The sequence below is a fragment of the Vulpes vulpes genome, chromosome 15 (genome assembly GCF_048418805.1).
Source record: "Vulpes vulpes isolate BD-2025 chromosome 15, VulVul3, whole genome shotgun sequence".
In the NCBI taxonomy this organism is placed as follows: domain Eukaryota; kingdom Metazoa; phylum Chordata; class Mammalia; order Carnivora; family Canidae; genus Vulpes; species Vulpes vulpes.
This window is the reverse complement of record NC_132794.1, coordinates 59,098,018-59,116,031: the sequence shown is the minus strand read 5'-3', so window position 1 is coordinate 59,116,031 and position 18,014 is coordinate 59,098,018. Positions and strand designations below refer to the sequence as shown.

General features: G+C 37.7%; 1 protein-coding gene across 1 annotated transcript in view; it reads left to right on the top strand.

The window, feature by feature from the left end:
• The first annotated feature begins 291 nt into the window (after positions 1–291).
• WDR72 (WD repeat domain 72) overlaps positions 292–18,014 on the top strand; it is a 227,726-nt gene continuing 210,003 nt past the window's right edge. The window contains exon 1 of the mRNA XM_025994816.2: positions 292–530. The gene's annotated coding sequence lies outside the window, so the exon portion shown is untranslated. The remainder of the gene's footprint in view (positions 531–18,014) is intronic.

Below are 18,014 nucleotides of genomic sequence, written 5' to 3'. Positions count from 1 at the left end.
TGACGCCTCAGGGGCCCAGGGGCCATGCCCCGTGACCTACCTTGATTTATTTATTTTTTTTCCTCCTCACTTCAACCGAACTCCCTCCAGCCCTGTAAGTACAGGGCACGTCGGAGGCTGCGGGCGGGCCAGTTCCAGCCGCCGCCACCAGCGATGTGGGGAAGGGCGGCGGCACTAGCAGGCAGGAGGGAGCGCTGCGCCGGCGGGGCAGCTGCGGCCGGCGGGAGCCGGAGTGGCCGGGGGCGTGGCCGGGCCGGGGGCGTGGCCGGGCCGGGGGCGTGGCCGGGCCGGGGGCGTGGTCGGAAGCGGGGCTGTCCCTCTTGCGGCCGCAAGGTTACCCGGCGCAGGCTGCCCTGACACCTGTTGCTTCGCCACCCGGCGGCTCGGGGAGGTTGGGCGTCCCCTGGGCTCGGCTCAGGCTCCGCTGTCCTAGGCGGTGGGTCTCTGACTGGTTTGGGCTTGTGCTGCCGTAGGCTTCCCGCCCTGAGCCGCGCGGCCTGAGTCTGGATACCGAGGGGCTGGGAAGAAAGGTGAGCGCGCGTAGCAGTTAGTTAGTTGCTAAAACCTCTTCTTTTGCTCCCGAGTTCTTGCACGTGGAAAATTCTCTGTTCAGACTTTTATCCAGATGGCGCATAAGTAATGACTGAAGCCACGCATCGGTTCAATTGGTCCTTTCGGGTGTGTGTGTGTGTGTGTGTGTGTGTAAGCGTGGAGGGGAGGGGGGGAGGTTGGTGAAGGCTTCAGTATCCCTACAGGTGGTCCTGGGAGGAGGCTGCTCCCACAGACCTGTAGGAGCCCACAATTAACTACTGAGAGAGTTTCTTGGGACTCGGAAGCCGGACTCCTATGGTACAGGAGTTGGTTGGACCAAATTTTTTTTTTTTTTTTTTTTTTTTTTGGTACGTTAGTCCAGTATCTGGGAAAAAGAGCCGGTGGACGCGGGCCACAGCCGGAATGACCGCTTGGAGGCTGTGGGGAGTGGGGCATCTGGAAGAAACTTCCTTGCCAGGCACCTATGGCTGAGCCTATAATAAAAACGACGGGCACAAGTGGCAAAAACACTTGTAAAGTTAGACAAGGGGCAGGGGGAGATGTCTGCACAGACCAAACTCTGGAAAAGTCGAAGTAGTAGGCATGCTCCCTTTGGGGAGGAATGCTTCCTCGTTCCGCCCTCCTCATTCATTTATAGCATTTTTGTGTGCGTTTCTAAACAGTTAAGTAAATGCAAACAGAACGCTGTTGTACAGCAGGGTGGCTTTTTCTTCCTTCCCTTGGCAAGTTTTATTCTAAACGAGTTCAAGGTCATCTTTTGGAGATAAGGGCACCTGTTAGGAATATTTTTACCTGAAGAAGAGGTTAGAAACTTTTCCTCCTTTCATCCTTTCCCCCTCCCCATACCTACCTACAGTTCCCAGCTTCCCCACTGTGCCATCCTGTCTCCCCCAAAACACAATGTACTCACTAACTCTCTACTCTCCTTAATTCTTACCAGTTACAGACCAGGGAAGAAGAAAGCAACCACCTTTGCCATGCAAGTACTTGTGGTTAGTTTGGTCTTGTGACTTCATGTTCCTTTGCCCTCTAGATCCTTCAGTATTAAAATGCGCCAAGTGTTTTCTGTAAAGAATACAAAGGGCTGGAGGAAAAAAGGAACGGTCCCTGAAGTGATCTAGTAAAGTGATTATTATTATTTTTTCAAACCACAAAAAAATTGGGACTCTGTGTTGAGTTCTAGTAATTTTACCTCCTTTTGAGAAAGATATTGTTTAATTGTAATTATTTTATCAATAAAACTCAGCTGCTAAGCCTCTCCCTGTAATGTAGAATCTTAGGTTAAACAATCTCTACCCAATGGTGTGAATACTTTAGAAATCTCAAGTTCCAGTTTATAGAGGCTGACTGAAATAGAAGTGTATTTAGGTTATGAAATAATTTCGTGGAACCTTGAAAATAATACTAATTTACAAATATTTCAAGGTTTTGAGATTGCTGCATTCAGCTCTCTTCATGGCTTGACAGCTCACTTCTTTCGGTTATTTAACGTTACTCACAATATGTGGCATCTCTTATTAGTAATTCCATCAGTGCATTATAAAGGACATGTCTGGAACCCTGTTCTGAATGTATAGTTGTAATTTTCCAGTTGATAAGATTTTTAGATTCAGTTCTGTTCTAGAACTAAATTGGAGGCAGGAAAATGATGAGATGGGGATCAGGAATAAAAGAATCTGTTCCCTGAGTTCTAGTACCAGATCATCTCTGAAGTCCTGCCAGACCCCCCAAATTAACTCTGGGGTCGCAGCCACCTCTTAATTTAAATAAGATCATCTTTGGCCTTAAAGGACATTCAGGTCTCTGAACTCTTCTATAAAAGGCAAATCCTCTTTCCTAGAGCAAGATATCACAGTTCTAGAGGAGTATCTCCTCTGGAGTTTGCTCACATTGCCAGAAAATTTCCTAACATGCTGGGCATCGCCTTTGCCCCACTTAAGCAGTGTGGTGTAGTGGTTAAGGGCACAAGTTTTGGAGATTGAGGAATCTGTCTGTATTTCCTAGCCCTGATCTTGAGCAAGCTTCTTCTGTTCCCCAACCCTCATTTTCTTAATGTTTAGAATAAAAATAATGATAAGGCCTAGGGTCATTATGAAGAGCAAATGAAGTGATGCATATCAGAGAAGTAGCAAAGTATCTACAATTTAAAAGTCAATAAATGATGGGAACTTTTTTTCAACACTGACTTCCCCTCCTCTTTTTCTTTTAAGGAGATGAAATTTAACTTGGAAAAACATATAAAGTCCTACACATGAATTTTTAACAAGTAAGGAAGTATAGGGTGAGGGAGTTGTAATCAACTGAACCAGTCAACTTCATGGTTAATTGACTATATTTCCTGAGTCAGTGGTGAGTTGTGAGGGCCCAAAAAACTGATTTGATTTTAGGCTGCTCTAATAGAAATCAGAATGAACATCAATAGCCAAGAATATTTTGTATATCTGCCTTTTGCTCTTTGTCCAAACCACAGAGTTACTTACACTCAAGATGATCATTTACACACCGACTTGTCTGGGGGGAAAAAGGGGAAAAGAAGAACAACTCTTGAAGCCTTATCACAATCATTCATAACTGATACATTCATTCCTTGACTTCAACATTTTTTGACTTCTTGTTGTATGTAAAACTTCGTGTCAAGCAGAATGTGTAGGGAAAAAAAGAGGTTTCTGCCTTCCAAGGATTCATAATATAGTTTATGTAACAGACACAGCAATTAAGTAAAGCAGAGTAATAACTGGTCTGATAAAGGTAGAAAAGGGAATGTTGGAGGAAGAGGGGTGCTAAATATCAGCCAGAGGATGCTCAAAGGAGTTAAAATTTAGCTCCACTTTGGAAGATTCCAGATTTGTACAAGTTTGCTGGGTAGAAATGCTGAGAAAGAGCTTTCTGGGCCAAAGGTCAAATCTGTTTGAAAGTACAGCAGAGAAAGCATGACAAACACAAATCATGGCACACTGTTCCCATGTTGCCCGATCCTTTCCTGGCTAGAGAAAAATGGTTTATTTTGCCTCTCTGAGCATTAGTTTGCTCCAATGTAAAATGAAAATCATATATAATTTTACACTATTGGGCACTGATTCACTCTTCAAGTCTCTTCTACAGAGTGCCTACTTTACAACTTTGTTGGCCAAGACTTAGTTACATATAGTACACGAGGCTGTTGAGGTATGGGTGATGATCAATCAATCACTACGGTTTTGCCTACCATCTCCTTCTCATGAGTACAGAAGATGCAACACTACTCTAATCTAATAGTCTTGAGGGTAGATGGGATTTATGACTTTCACACATATTCTAAAATGCAGACCAAAAAATGTTGTAACTGCTCTTACTGTTCAGATTAATGATTAAAGTATGAAGTTCTATGTACTTCCCACTACCACTAACTACCCCAATTCCCCAACCACTGCAGGCTTTCCTTCATCACAAGCAAGGCTGTGTTGTTAGCCTAGTTTTAGGATCAGCCTCTGTAAAAGAAGTTCTGCCTTCATTGAGAATTCTTTGCTGGCAAAGGTTAGCAGTCCTACATTTACTGGATAGGATCTCAGACCACTATTAGGCCCTCCTTGAGTCTCATTGTTTCCACCTAAGTGATTGAAATGCATCTTAGCAAAAATTTATCTGGTGAGGGGATATTGAAAATTGGTTATTTATTTAAGAGTACCAAAATACAAACTGAACATTTTGAGAATAATTATAGGATTTTACCCTCTTGTGACTTTTCTTTAGTATTGTTAGCTTTAAAAATCCTTTCAAATTTGGTAGACTTTGCCTCAAAATCCAACTTGATCATGCATGAGTTATCCCTCTTGCAAACATTGTACAAATTTGCTGAACAACTGAATATCTAGAGTGAACCCATTTAGACCCTTTCCTCACATGGATTTCAAAGGAAAGACCTCAGGCTGTTTCATTGCAAAACCATGCAAAGCAGGGAAAATTTTCACAAGCCATTTAGACAACAAAAGACAACAAAAGAATTTAACTACTTTCAGTTTCAATCATTATAGGGAAAAATAGTTGCCAGGGACAGGCCAGGCCTGTTTGCTATAGAAGGCCTACATCAGGCTACATCAGTGAGAATTAGCATTCTCACTGGGCCACACAGATTAGACCCTGAGTAAGAACTTTTTGAGGGAATTATTTTTGGTCATTCATTTAGCAAAATTACTTTAATTTCAAAAATTAATTTCAATATTTCATTATCTGTGCTGTGCATGTGGAATGCTGTGTTTGAATCAATATCCTTAGCCTCAGGTATAAAAAGAACATGTTGGAAGGCTAGTTAAAATGTGAATTTCTGGACTCTATACCTTTGAGATCCTGATGTATTACATTCATTCCAAATGCCCAGGAATCTATATTTTAATAAATTCCATGGTGCCTCTGATGCCAATGGATGCTTTTTCTTTTTTTGACCAATGTTTTTCCAACATTGGTATATATACACATTTATGTACACTCTTTAGTGAACAGTGTAATCTATCTAGGCCTTATCATTATTGTTCAAATGTCTAAACAAATCCAAACTCTAGTCCACTCCCTGCTTTTAACCAAATCAGCTTATCTTTTTGTTGTTTTCTTTTTAATTCATTAAATAGGAACTTGGATTTCTGTAAGTTTCCACTCTGTTTCTTAATTTGCTGCTTTTCTCTCTTTGGTTATGACATCCAGATTAAGAGCATCACAGAAAAAAAAATCTTTCTTTGAAGAAATGGACTGTTAGGTAAGATCTACCCAAAGTCCTATGAAATCTGTAGATTCCTTGGGGTATCAATATACCTACTTTCTTTAGTACCACCGTCTTACATTAAGAAGTACAATGGATTGGTGATTTCAAGAGTATGAAGGTGAGAAGATTTGGTTTATAGACAGCTAATTAGATACTAAGCTACCTTTTAAAACATTTTTTAAACTATGGATGTAAATTACTAGCTGAATATTTCAGTAATTGAACTTCCTTTTGAGAAGCCTTCCTGGATTCCTTCCCCAGGCAGGATTAACTTTAGCCTCCTCCATGCACTCCATATACCCAGTAAACACCAGACCTCAGCCCGTCTCACTTTGTGGTGATGGAGGTTCCGTGGTCTGTCCACATGATAAGCCAGAAGTAAGGCCTTCCTCCTGGTCTCAAGTAGTGACTAGTAGGTGCTTCACAAATATTTGTTAACTGAATTAACTGCCACTTGCAAAACTACTGTCAAAACAATTCATTTATTTTTTATAACACATTTCATAATTTTGTCCTCTTTTTTTAAATGTGAAAATCTCAATGCTAAGTCTATATGTTTGTCTTTGAAAACTACAGTGTACTCAGTTGTGATCATTATTAGAAATTGAAAATAAAGTTAATAGAATTCTATTTATTTGTATTTTTATTTATGTATTTGTTTTTAGTTAGGAGAAATAGTGACTGTGATTCCTAATAACCCATCATGCCACATAGGCACACAGACACTCATTTCTCCACTTCTTGAGGTAATGAAAGGTGAGCATTTGAAGCAACATTTCATGTGCATTTTGATTTCCTTTTGAACAAAAAAATGTAAACAGGAAGAGCTTCAATGTTTTTTTTCAGTGAAATCACAGAGATAAACCAAGTCAGAGGAACTCTCTTGAATAGCTAATGTCTGTCGCCTGGAGAAAGAGAAAATTATTTTCTGCCCTCTATGTTGATGTATATAGAACATATGTTCTGAGTAGCTGCTATTTTCACTGCCTCTTTTTCCAGTTGAAGTGCAACATAAACTATTTTAATTAATATTGTGTCACCAAAAGGGATTGAAATAGCCAATTGAATTCTACCAAGATACAGTCTTTTGATGAAAACATATCTTTATTGATTGTGGATGAAAAAAAAATCATTCTTAAAATGAAATCCAGAGAAAAATCATATCCCTCAGAGAAAATTTCTGAGTGGCAGGCTGAGATTAACATCATAAAATTGAATTTGTGCTGCAAGCCTTTGATGTAATCAGCAGCTGGGAGATGGTGTTGCCCTTGCTGTGCTCCCTCTGATTGTGGTGAATTATTGTGTAGAATGAAATAAGTGTTTCTGGTGTCCCTCCTCCAAGAAATACAAACAAGGTATTACTAGGTAGTTTCTTGCTAGTTAAAATGGGTTGGATCGATTCCAGGCCTCTTGGGCTCTCATACACCCATGAACTATAGGAGTTGGGCATTTATTTATGGCCTAGGGACAGAATTTCTTGATGCCACTGGATAGTGACTTCTTTGGTCAGAAAAACCCCGCAGAGCAGAGACAACAAGAGGAATCCCCGAAGGCCAGGATATGTTGGAAAGTGCCATAGCTGCATGTAGGTCCAGTCTAGCCCTTGCTTGTCTTCCTCAGCTGCCTCTTGTGACATATTCTGCATTGAAATCATTGCAGTACAGAAATCTCATTGTGTACTAAGAGTTCTTTTCCAGGGCACTAGGGTTACAAGGGGCTTATATTTTGTTTGTTTTTGTATTTTTGTATCAGGTCTTCATGCTTAGAAAATATGCTTGCCCGTGCATGTACTCCCACACTTGTAATGAATAGGTTTTGCAGATTAAGCAGAGAAAATCTACTCACGTATTTACCTTCATATTAAAGAATGATTTGGCCCCATAACCACTCCTGTGGTTGAACCTAAGTTGTTTTTGTTTTGTTTTGTTTAAAAAAAAAATAGGACTGGTTTGTCTGTAAACAGAAGCCATAAACTGTAAACCATCAGTAGGTAGTGGTGCCTTTGTGTGTAAGCTCACTCTCACACCCTGTGAGAAATGAGATGGGCCTGTAGTCAGACAGATCCAGTGATGTAATCCTAGCCGAGGGATTTAGATTCACCAGGCCTCCTTTTCCTAATAATATAAATGGTGAGTGTGACAGAAAATCGACAAAAATGAGAAGACCTCCGCACTAGCTGGTGGTGATTTGCTGGCAATCTTTGCCATTCTTTAGCTTGTAGAAGTATCACCTCACTTCTGCACTCACCTTCACACCTCTCTCCCTGTGTGCATCTGTCACCAAAGGTCCTAGTGTTATGAGGATGCCAGTCTTATTGGGTCAGGGCCCTACCATATTCCATTATGACCTCATATCTTTACTTAATTATTTTCTATTTTGTTATTTTCAAAGATTTTATTTATTTATTCATGAGAAACAAGAGAGTGAGACAGAGACATAGGCAGAGGGAGAAGCAGGCTCCCTGCAAGGAGCCCGATGCAGGACTTGATCCTGGGCCCCAGATCACACCCTGAGCTGAAGGCCGATGCTCAACCGCTGAGCCACCCAGGCATCCCCACTTAATTAATTATATCTGCAATGACTCTGTTTCCAAATAAGGTCACATTCTGCAGTATTGGGAGTTAGGATTTAAACAAATAAATTTTGAGGTGGGCTCAATTCAACCCATAATAGATGGAAAGATGGGAGATTTTGTTCTACTTTGACAATTTAGTAGCTTTGGAGTTTTACCTTCATTTTTCCTGCTTAATTCACTTACTAGATAGAATTTGCTGTAAATTATGAATAATAAAATGAAGGATTATAAATGACAAAGATTTTGCTTTTCATTCTCCTGTTTACTTAGCACGATTTATGTGCAGATTTTGAGGTTGGAAAAAGCCTTTTAATAATAGCGGCTAACATCTATTGAATGCTTACAATGAAATGTAATGATTTCCATGGATTATCCTTATTAGATTGATATTATTACATATTTACATTTTACTGATTAGGAATCCAATACACAGTTGTAAAATAACCTACCTAAAGACATACAGTAGTAGGGTTGGCATTCCAATCCAGGCAAATTCCATGGCCTCAACACTGGGTACATGCTGTATCCTTAGTTTTATTACAACCAAATAAGGTAGATATTATGCCCATTTCATGGATGAAGAAAGTTTAAAGTAACTAAGAACTTACCCAGGTCACAAAAACAGCAAGTGTATAAGATTTAGGGCTTGAAGTCAGGTGTTATCTCCCTGGAGAAATGCTTCCCATGTTTCATTTCAAGTTCTACTTATATTTCCTCCACAAACACACTTACCATTTACCTTACATAACACTCATTATGCCATTGGTGTTACCAAGCATACCTGTGTTCTTAGACACCATTGAGCATCTTGAGGTATGTGACTTTTTCTTTCTTGTCTATATCCCTAGAATCTTACATAGGCTCTCACACATAGCAGACACTCAATAAATATCTGTTAAAAAAATGTATATTAAGTAAAGGCAAAGAGGCCAAGAAAAGAGGAAACCAGTTGAGAATATACAAAACAAGGGTTAATGAAAGGAGTAACTGCGGTGACAGAAGATAAAATTTGGCAAAGGGGGGGATCCCTGGGTGGCTCAGCGGTTTAGCACCTGCCTTTGGCCCAGGACGCGGTCCTGGGGTCCCAGGATCGAGTCCCACGTCGGGCTCCTGGCATGGAGCCTGCTTCTCCCTCCTCCTGTGTCTCTGCCTCTCTCTCTCTCTGCGTCTATCATAAATAAATAAATAAATCTTTAAAAAAAAATTTGGCAAAGGGATAAAAGTGTTATTATAGGAGATTAGTTTGAGTATCTTAGAAAAGTAAAGCTAAACTAAGGAAAAGATGCAAGATGTTAACATGATGAGAAGAAGCTCATGTTTAAGTGCCTTGATTTTCTTGGTTAATTGGAAGAAAAGATCAAGCCCAGAGTATTTGGGGTATAAACAGTTGCCTGGGTTGGGGTGAGGTTTTGAATGAGTAGAAGGAAAAAAAACTACAGGATGGTAATGGATAGGAGACATATTTTCCAATATGATTTTAGGTAGTACCATGGCAAACATTTATGTTCAGACAAGTATTTATTTTAATTTGCATTTGGGGAAAAAAATCTAACCAGCACATCAAGTTCCTTGATTTTATGGATATTAATGATAAAAAAATCATTTTAAAGGGGATTCTTAAATCACTTGATTTATTCTTAAATAAGTCAGTTTGATACTAAAAGTGAAGTGAATTAAAAGAAATATTAGCCAAGCAGCTTCACACAAAAAGAAGACAAACAAACAAACAGATTTAGGATTGGAAATAGGTTTTCAGAATTCATACACTTGCAAATTATTCTATCTAACAGCAGGAATATTTAGTTAAAATTAATCATAGGATGACTCAGTGGTAAATACTTTGAGGTCAGGACTATGTTTTCCTATTCTTTGTGTTCTCTGCAGCCCAAGCCATCACTTGAATCTATTTGGTTCTCAATAAATATTTGTTGAATTTATTTAAGAATAGGCTAGTACAGTGTTTTTTTGTTTGTTTATGTTAGATACTCAAAAGTTAAAAAAAAAAGTTTGACTATATATATTCAGAGAGTTAAATATAGAATAAACTAAAGGGGAAAAAATCTACTTCTTATAGCCTAAAACCTTGATTTTAGACAAGAGGATTGGAATTCCATGAAGTTGTTGCTGATTGACAGTAAATAAAAGTGAAGGAGCCACCAGGGAAGAAATGAGTTGTCCTTCTTATGTTTCTTTTACTAGCTTAATTGCTCATCTCTTTGGCAATGAGTGTAAATGAAACACTCTTGGCATTAAATTGGCTGTGTTAGCTCTGTTTCACTACGGTTTAATGAGCAAGGAGGTGAAGTTGGAAGGTAATATTTTGTGAAACCTTTGACCCACAAGGCTGGGAGAGCTGTAAGCTATGATGGAAACTCCGTCTGTATAGTGATAGGAATGTGAATCCTTGTCTGGTTTGTTTTACACATGTTCTAGCTCATGGGTGTTTGGAGTTCAGAGATTTTGCATTATCTGCTTAGTTTATTCCTTGGTTCCTGGGTAATTTTACTATTGACTTTACCTGCTAAGGCATTCCCTACCTAGGACACATAACTTTCTAGAGTTTCCTAAGTAGCAGTTAATCACTCAGTAATAACATTTTTTGGAGGAACTTGGCTTTGATGTTGGTTAGGGGTTAATTCTGAAATAGTCAAGCTCCACTGGGTAAACCAAGTAGAATTTTATGTGTTGTTTAAATATGCCTAGGGCAGTCTTTGACTTAGTAGAAACATTTTTTTTAACCTTTTCTAAGGAGTGATCTGATTACAATCTGTTGATAAAATAAGACCTTTTGCTTCGGGAGCATCTGCAAACAGACAGGTTTTGGCAGATAGGGCCTTTGCTGAGACTAGCCCCGTAGGTTCCTGTGGACTCTTGAGGCTGCTTGTTTCATATTCCTGGGGGTTAAAATTGCTCTCACTGTGACCTATCCTGACAGCCAGATATTTTCTCTCCAGTCTACTACTTCTTGCTCCTTCTTAAGATCAACCCTATTGACTCCCTCGTTTATTGTCACTTACTAGCTAACTGTATGATGTTGGCCAAACTACTTTACTCTGATCTCCAATCTATTTGGTTTTTTTTTTTCAATTTTATTCAGGTAAAAATTTGCATACAATAAACTGCATCCATTTCAAGTGTACAATTTGATGAATTTTAATATTCCAAGCATTTTAACCTAAACGCTAAAAACTCCCTCAAAATGAAGGAAAGAATCATGAAATAATTTATTTGGATCCCTCAGTACCCATGTACTGAGTTTTAAAGAAAGTAGTTGGGATTCCCCTCCACTTTGGAGATGGGATTCTGAGAGGTCATATAATTGTGTAAGTCACAGAACTGAGATTCAAACCCAGATCTTGTTTTATGCCAAAACTTATATTGTTAATTGCTATACCTTTTTCTATTTTCCTCACATGAATTTACTTTAGTTAGGAGGTTATTTTAAGAATTCATGCATGGCAACTGAGGACTTTACCATTTGTATTTTTTGGTTGGCTGTCCTCAGTCAAGAAATTTGTGTCTTTGAGGCTGGTGAGGCTGATTTAATGTATGGGCGTGTCCCTGAAGTTATTTATGACAAGGTAAACAATTCCAGTATCCAGTAGACACCAGCCACAAAACCACATTTGCATCATACTCATTATTTTGCTAGCCCCAGACAAGTCTGAGAAATAAAAACAAATTGTTATAGGGGAGAAGATGAAGGTGAGGAGGATGGGGGAATGTAATGGTGTGCTGTCTTTTCTTATACTTGCTAGGGATTGTGTTTATGGAGAAAGGATTGGGAGTGTGTTAGCCCAACTTTCAAAGGCAGAGGAGGCTGTGTTGGAGCTTAAATGCACAAGAGTTTTTATTGTTGTTTTGCTTGACTATTTATTTATTTAAAATTTTCAAACAACTACCAAAATAATAATGATTTTTGCTTAGCCGATTACAAAGACTTTTACTTAGCAGATTACTAATACTTTCTGGAAGGGAAGTCTGTGCTGTCTTTGTCATGGTGTGCAGGGGGAGAATTCTGGTTGGGTTTGTGGAAGACCTGGTTCTGATTTTCACTCAGATGCTCTCTTTGAAGTACGCTCAGTAAGGAGCTCCCCTGGGCCTTTATAGTTTCATCGGTGGAAGGGAGGAGAACAGCGACTGTGATCTTCGAGGCTCCCTTGTAAGCATAGCCTAGTATTGCTACTGGCCTAGGATGCCTACAGGATATCCAGTTAAATTTGAATTTCAGATAAACAATAAACCATTTTTATAAGCATGTTCCATGCAATGAAAGTATTTTTTATATAAACATGATCAAAATATTGCCTGAGACATTACTTATACTAAAAAAAATGTATTTGTTGTTTACCTAAAATTCAAATTTAATTAGACATCTTGTATTTTTATTTGCTGAATCCAGCAACTCTAATCTGACCTATAATCATTAATTTTAAGATAATCATAGAGTTTAGAATAATAACAATTATACATTTTCATGGCCAAATGTTCTAGTATATAACCACAGCATTGAGGGGGAAAAAAATTGTAGTGACAGTACTGTAAAAGTAGGGATGGAAATCTCACATTGAGAAAGCTATTGCTAGAAAGTAGCAGTCACATTCTCTGCCCATTATGTAAAATTATAGTGATTCATAGTCTCATTGATTCATTCAATAAACATTTGCTGAGTGCCAATTATGAGCAAGTAATTATGGTAGGTATTTTCTGTACAGAAATCACCTATTCTGCATAGAATCACTTATCTTCATACCAATTCCCCAAGGTAATTGTTTTTCCCATTTTGTAGATGAGAAAACTGAGACTCAAAGAATATTTGACAGCCATTAAGGGAAGAAAAAGACCAAGATTTATCTGACTGTATTCAATTTTCTTGCCTCTTTTCTTCACAATAACTATTTTAAACTGAATTAATGGAGATGGTGGTTGCTAAATATAACCTAATGATGAACCTATACTCAGAAACTTTATTATTTCCATCCATCTGGTAGCACACAAAGAGGGATGCCGGGATGATTAGTTCCCCCAGACTATAAATTCTACCAGAGAAAGAAGACTTTCTGAGTCTAGGAACATCACACCACCTTTCCTCTGCTTTCTCATTGGCAAAATAAGAGTCGAGCTCCACATTCTTAAAGTTTCTTCTAGTTTCCTTGAAATTTTGCTCCATTTTAATCTTGCTCCAATTTTGTAGTCACTTAAGGAATAGTTCTTAAATGTCACGTATGTGGCCAGCAGTGTGCTAGGGACTAAGGATCAAATAATGAAAAGACATACTTATCCTTTTCCAGCTGTAATTTACAGCCTTGCAGATATTTTACCCCCTGGTGATTTAAGAGCTTCTGTGGCTTTGGGAGGTGATCCCAAAGCTCACATTGTTGGAATAGGTCACCCTTTGCTATTTTTACCTAAAAATATATTACTTCTAAATATTTTCCCTTGAAAATGAAACAACTTGGGAATTCCCAAGTACTTATGTGAATTTGTACAACGGTGAGTGGCGCTCATCATGGCTGCATCACCAGGAGGCTTATTTCATAGTTGTCGAGTATGGCTTTCCAAACTCTGTAACGCCTTGGAGCTTCTACAGCTTTAAATTAGTTATGTTCTTTGAAAAATTTTACTTAACTCAGTGTTTCTCACCCTTTTTCATGTCAAAGCATAAACACAGAAAATTATTATTTTTGTACACATACTTGGTTCAGGGTTTCAATTTCTCTCACCCTTCCTATCAACTACTTATAACCCAGTATGTGTCATGGCATACAGCTGGGAAGCTCCAAGTTATTTAATTTCTGTCATGGTTACAGAAAAGAAGCACAGAGAACTCTACTGTTGAAATTCTGTGTCAATGAGAATGAAACCAGTAACAATTCTGCATGTTCACTACAAAGCATTCATTGAGTCTGTTGGGTGCATTCATCTGATAAAGATTCTTATGGGTTACATCTTATAAAGATTCTAACATCTGGGATCCCTGGGTGGCGCAGCGGTTTGGCGCCTGCCTTTGGCCCAGGGCGTTATCCTGGAGACGGGGGATCGAATCCCACATCGGGCTCCTGGTGCATGGAGCCTGCTTCTCCCTCTGCCTATGTCTCTGCCTCTCTCTCTCTCTCTCTGTGTGTGACTATCATAAATAAATAAAAATTTAAAAAAAGATTCTAACATCTATCTGTTACTTGTACTTTATAAATCACTATTATGTTAATATTAATTGATATTAAATATGAAAAATAACATAAAAGGAGAAAATTATAATGATATTACTGAGTATGGTTTTTTCTAGAAAGTAAATATACTCACAAACTGTGTTTTGAATGACTCAAAACCATTTGTAAGTAACAGTCTGAAATCTCTTTTATTTAGAAACAAAATGTTGAAATTATAAAAACAGTTTGACTTTATTAGCCACAAAAAGTTGGAAATCTAAATATGTCACAAAAGTGGTTTTGGTCTTGTTTGACATATACCTAAAGTTTATTAAATATTGTGTATTTAAATAACGCATTTTATTTTTATTTTTTTTTTATTTTTTTATTTTTAAATTTTTATTTATTTATGATAGTCACAGAGAGAGAGAGAGAGGCAGAGACATAGGCAGAGGGAGAAGCAGGCTCCATGCACCGGGAGCCTGATGTGGGATTCGATCCCGGGTCTCCAGGATCGTGCCCTGGGCCAAAGACAAGCGCCAAACCGCTGCGCCACCCAGGGATCCCTTAAATAACACATTTTAATTTAATATGCTCTTTTTTTCAGTTAGATATAAATTGAATTTGTCTTTGTATATATTTAAACTGTATCAAACCAGATTTATAATACACTCTTTGATAATTACTAGATCTAAAATAACCTTTTTCCTCAAAATTATGTTTTGTATTATACTCTTCAGAAATGACAAAGTAATAAATATAGATCTGACAGAGGATTTGAGAGACTATATGTTATTGAGGAAGGTGACAAAAATCAAAAGGAAAGGAAAGTTGAAACTACTCAACTACTTTCTATAAGGTCATAACACAGGCCGTGTGTTCTCATAGCATTTGGATGTGTCCAGGGTGCTTGTTACATAGTACTGAAGCTACTTTGGGACCGGTGGGGATATCTATCTATCTATCTATCTATCTATCTATCTATCTATCTATCTATCTACCTATCGAGAGAGAATATCATTTACATGTTTGTTTTTTTTTCCAAGGAATTTAAAACTGTGGGTTGTGAGCTTCTTAAAGGCCATTCATCTTCTCATCCTGAAAACCCATTGTGATAACTGGGTAGGCTACTGTTAAAAATTTTTGTAGAAATTATTCAGTCACTTAAGAGTAGAGGTTTTTTTTTTTTTTGTGTGTGTGTGTGTGTGATTATTTTAATACTATACTGATATGATGAAATATTGATCATATTGCTTATATAAGTTACAAAATACAATATCAAAATATAAAATGTTGTACTTGGTACTATAACTAGATCTAAATGAAGGGCATTTATTTACCCTTTTTAATAGAGTCTATGACTTTATTCCTGGCCATGTAAATGTTTCCTTTTTGAAGTCACTTTTTTTTTCTCCAATGGAAGTGTTTATTTTAAATTACCTTTAAATAGACCAGATTTAGAAGTCATTAAAGAGCCTGTAAACATCTATACATAGTGGTGATTTAGACATTCCAAACTATCATTCAGGCGCTCAAATTTGGAATACAATAGTTATAAATTGAGGGCTGTGATAGAGATTTGTAATCCCTTTCCAAAGCTTTTAAAACTTGTCTAGACACATAATTATTTGCAACAGGACAATATTCTCTATTTCACAGAGTTTCCCTTAGAGACTCTACAATAGACTTTTTTCTCTTTTTTTCTAAAGATTATATTTATTTATTTGACAGAGAGAATGAGAGAGACAGAGAACATAAGCAGAGGGAGCAGCAGGCCAAGGGAAAGGAAGAAGCAGGCTACCCGCTGAGCAGGGAGTCCGATGTGGGGCTCAGTCCCTGGACCCTGAGATCATGACCTTAGCAGGAGGCAGATGCTCAAGCAACAGAGCCACCCATGTGCCTCTAACTTTTTTTTCCCCTTTGAGGTTTATTTTTGATTACCAATTTCTAGAGAATCATACAGGATCTCAAGATGTGGATTTGCCCTCTCCTGTTGAAAATAAGGCACTAAGTTTCTAGAGTACTTTTTCAATTTTTTTCAAAAAAAAAAAAAAGAGAAAAAGAGAGTTTGGAAAAAAATGGCTTCTGAGATGTATAGCCTTTTAATCAGTTACTTACTCATGGTGTACAATTTGCATAGTTTCTCAGAATCTCAGAATTAGAAGTGATCCTGAGAGTTATCTAGACTACAATTCTCATTGCCAACTTTCTTATAAGTGAGAAAGGTTAGATTAACGATTCCTAAGACCATTTCTTGCCGTAAATTCTAGATTTAGGGGAGTTTATAAAATATGAGTAATATATGCAAAGTATAATGATAGCATAATTTGTATATTTATACTCAACCGCTTTTATTTATGTCATTGAATTTATTCCTAATAAGAATACTGAAATGTAGGCAATGCAGGTGATAGTGTCATTTTACTACACATTAACTTTATAATCTGGAAATAAAGATAATAAGTGGTTATGGCAGCCCTAGAGCTAGCCTTCTGAATTCCAGGTGTGTTTGCACTGTGTTGAACCATCTGGATTGTTCAGAATGAATTCTGGTTGAGCTCTGATTTCCTATGGCTTTGGCCTTTGTGCTTTTTGTTTTCTGATTTGGAGGTGTTAGGAATCCTATGACTTTTAAGGATTTTAATTTATGAAATTATTGACTTACTTGATTTTCTAAATTCCAAGTGTCTTGTATTTTGTTAGGTATGAAACGTTTGTAAACATTTGCATGGGTGGATGCTTTACTAGACCTGAGTTTTCAGACTATAGTGTACATTCTCATTCATTTATTTATTCATTCAGCAAGTAGTTACTGAGTTCTTGCCTGTCCTAAACCCTTTTCTGGGCCCTGAGAATACAGCAATGGAAAAAACAGGTTCCTGCCTTGGGAAGATTTAAAATCTAGAGAATTTGAAATGAATTTAATTTGAATAAGAATAAAGCAAAAATACAATAGTGGAAACGTTTGGTACATGAGTAACTGCTTCTGTGATCCAGATGTGTGGAGCTAAAATAACAATAATAGTAATTTGCTGAATGCCACTCTATCTTCCACATTATAAACATGATCTCATTTCACTCTGACAATAACTCTGATTTAGGCATCATTATCATTTCCAGGTTAGAGATGAGAAAACGGGAGCCAGAGTGATTAAGTGACTCACATTTAAGTCTAACCTGACTTTATGATCTTAACTCTCTTCTTTTGGAATATAGAGCAGAAAAATAATAGAGAAAATAATTTATTCAACCAAGATTTCTTGTTTCCTCATGTTCAAAACACTGTGCTTCAGGCACTGTAGGGAATATAATAATGATTGAGGAATGATTCCCATATTCACAAAGAATATAGGAGGAAGAAGTGTCAAAATCATATAATACAATGATATTATATAAATTTAAAATAACATTTGTCAAGTACCTACTATGGGCTAGGCACTATACCAACCAAGGCCTGCTCTCTGACCTTGCAGTAGTGTTTCATTTCATTAGGGAGACACCATTGCAGAACAGATAATTTTAGGAGAAATTAAGAAACCAGAATAGTACAAAGTGACTGGTTATTGGGTAGACAACATTGCAATGATTCAAGTAAGAGAAGCTAATTTTCCAGAGTAACAGGGCTATAACTATAAATAACTCACCTCAGGAATTATTTATCTGCAGCATAATGATAGTTAATCATTACAAATGTATTAATTCTCTGGCAAATGTTCCCCAAATTTGTTTCAGCTACAGTTCTACTTAGCATTTTAGACAAATTTCCTTGACTCTAGTTTCCCAAGTAAGATTGAAAAGGTGACAGGAGTGTCCTGTAGACAAGAGCCAAGTGCATATTGCCTACAGACAACAAAATGCCCAGTGTCCTTTGGAACAGTGTGACTGTGAGCACTCCCTTTTCTACCACTTCTCAGTTCTGAGAAGCACGTTAGTAAGCTAAGAGTGAGGCCAAAGTGCAAATAATTTTCAGATGGTGATTTTTGTTGTAATCCTAGAAGCTATGGTA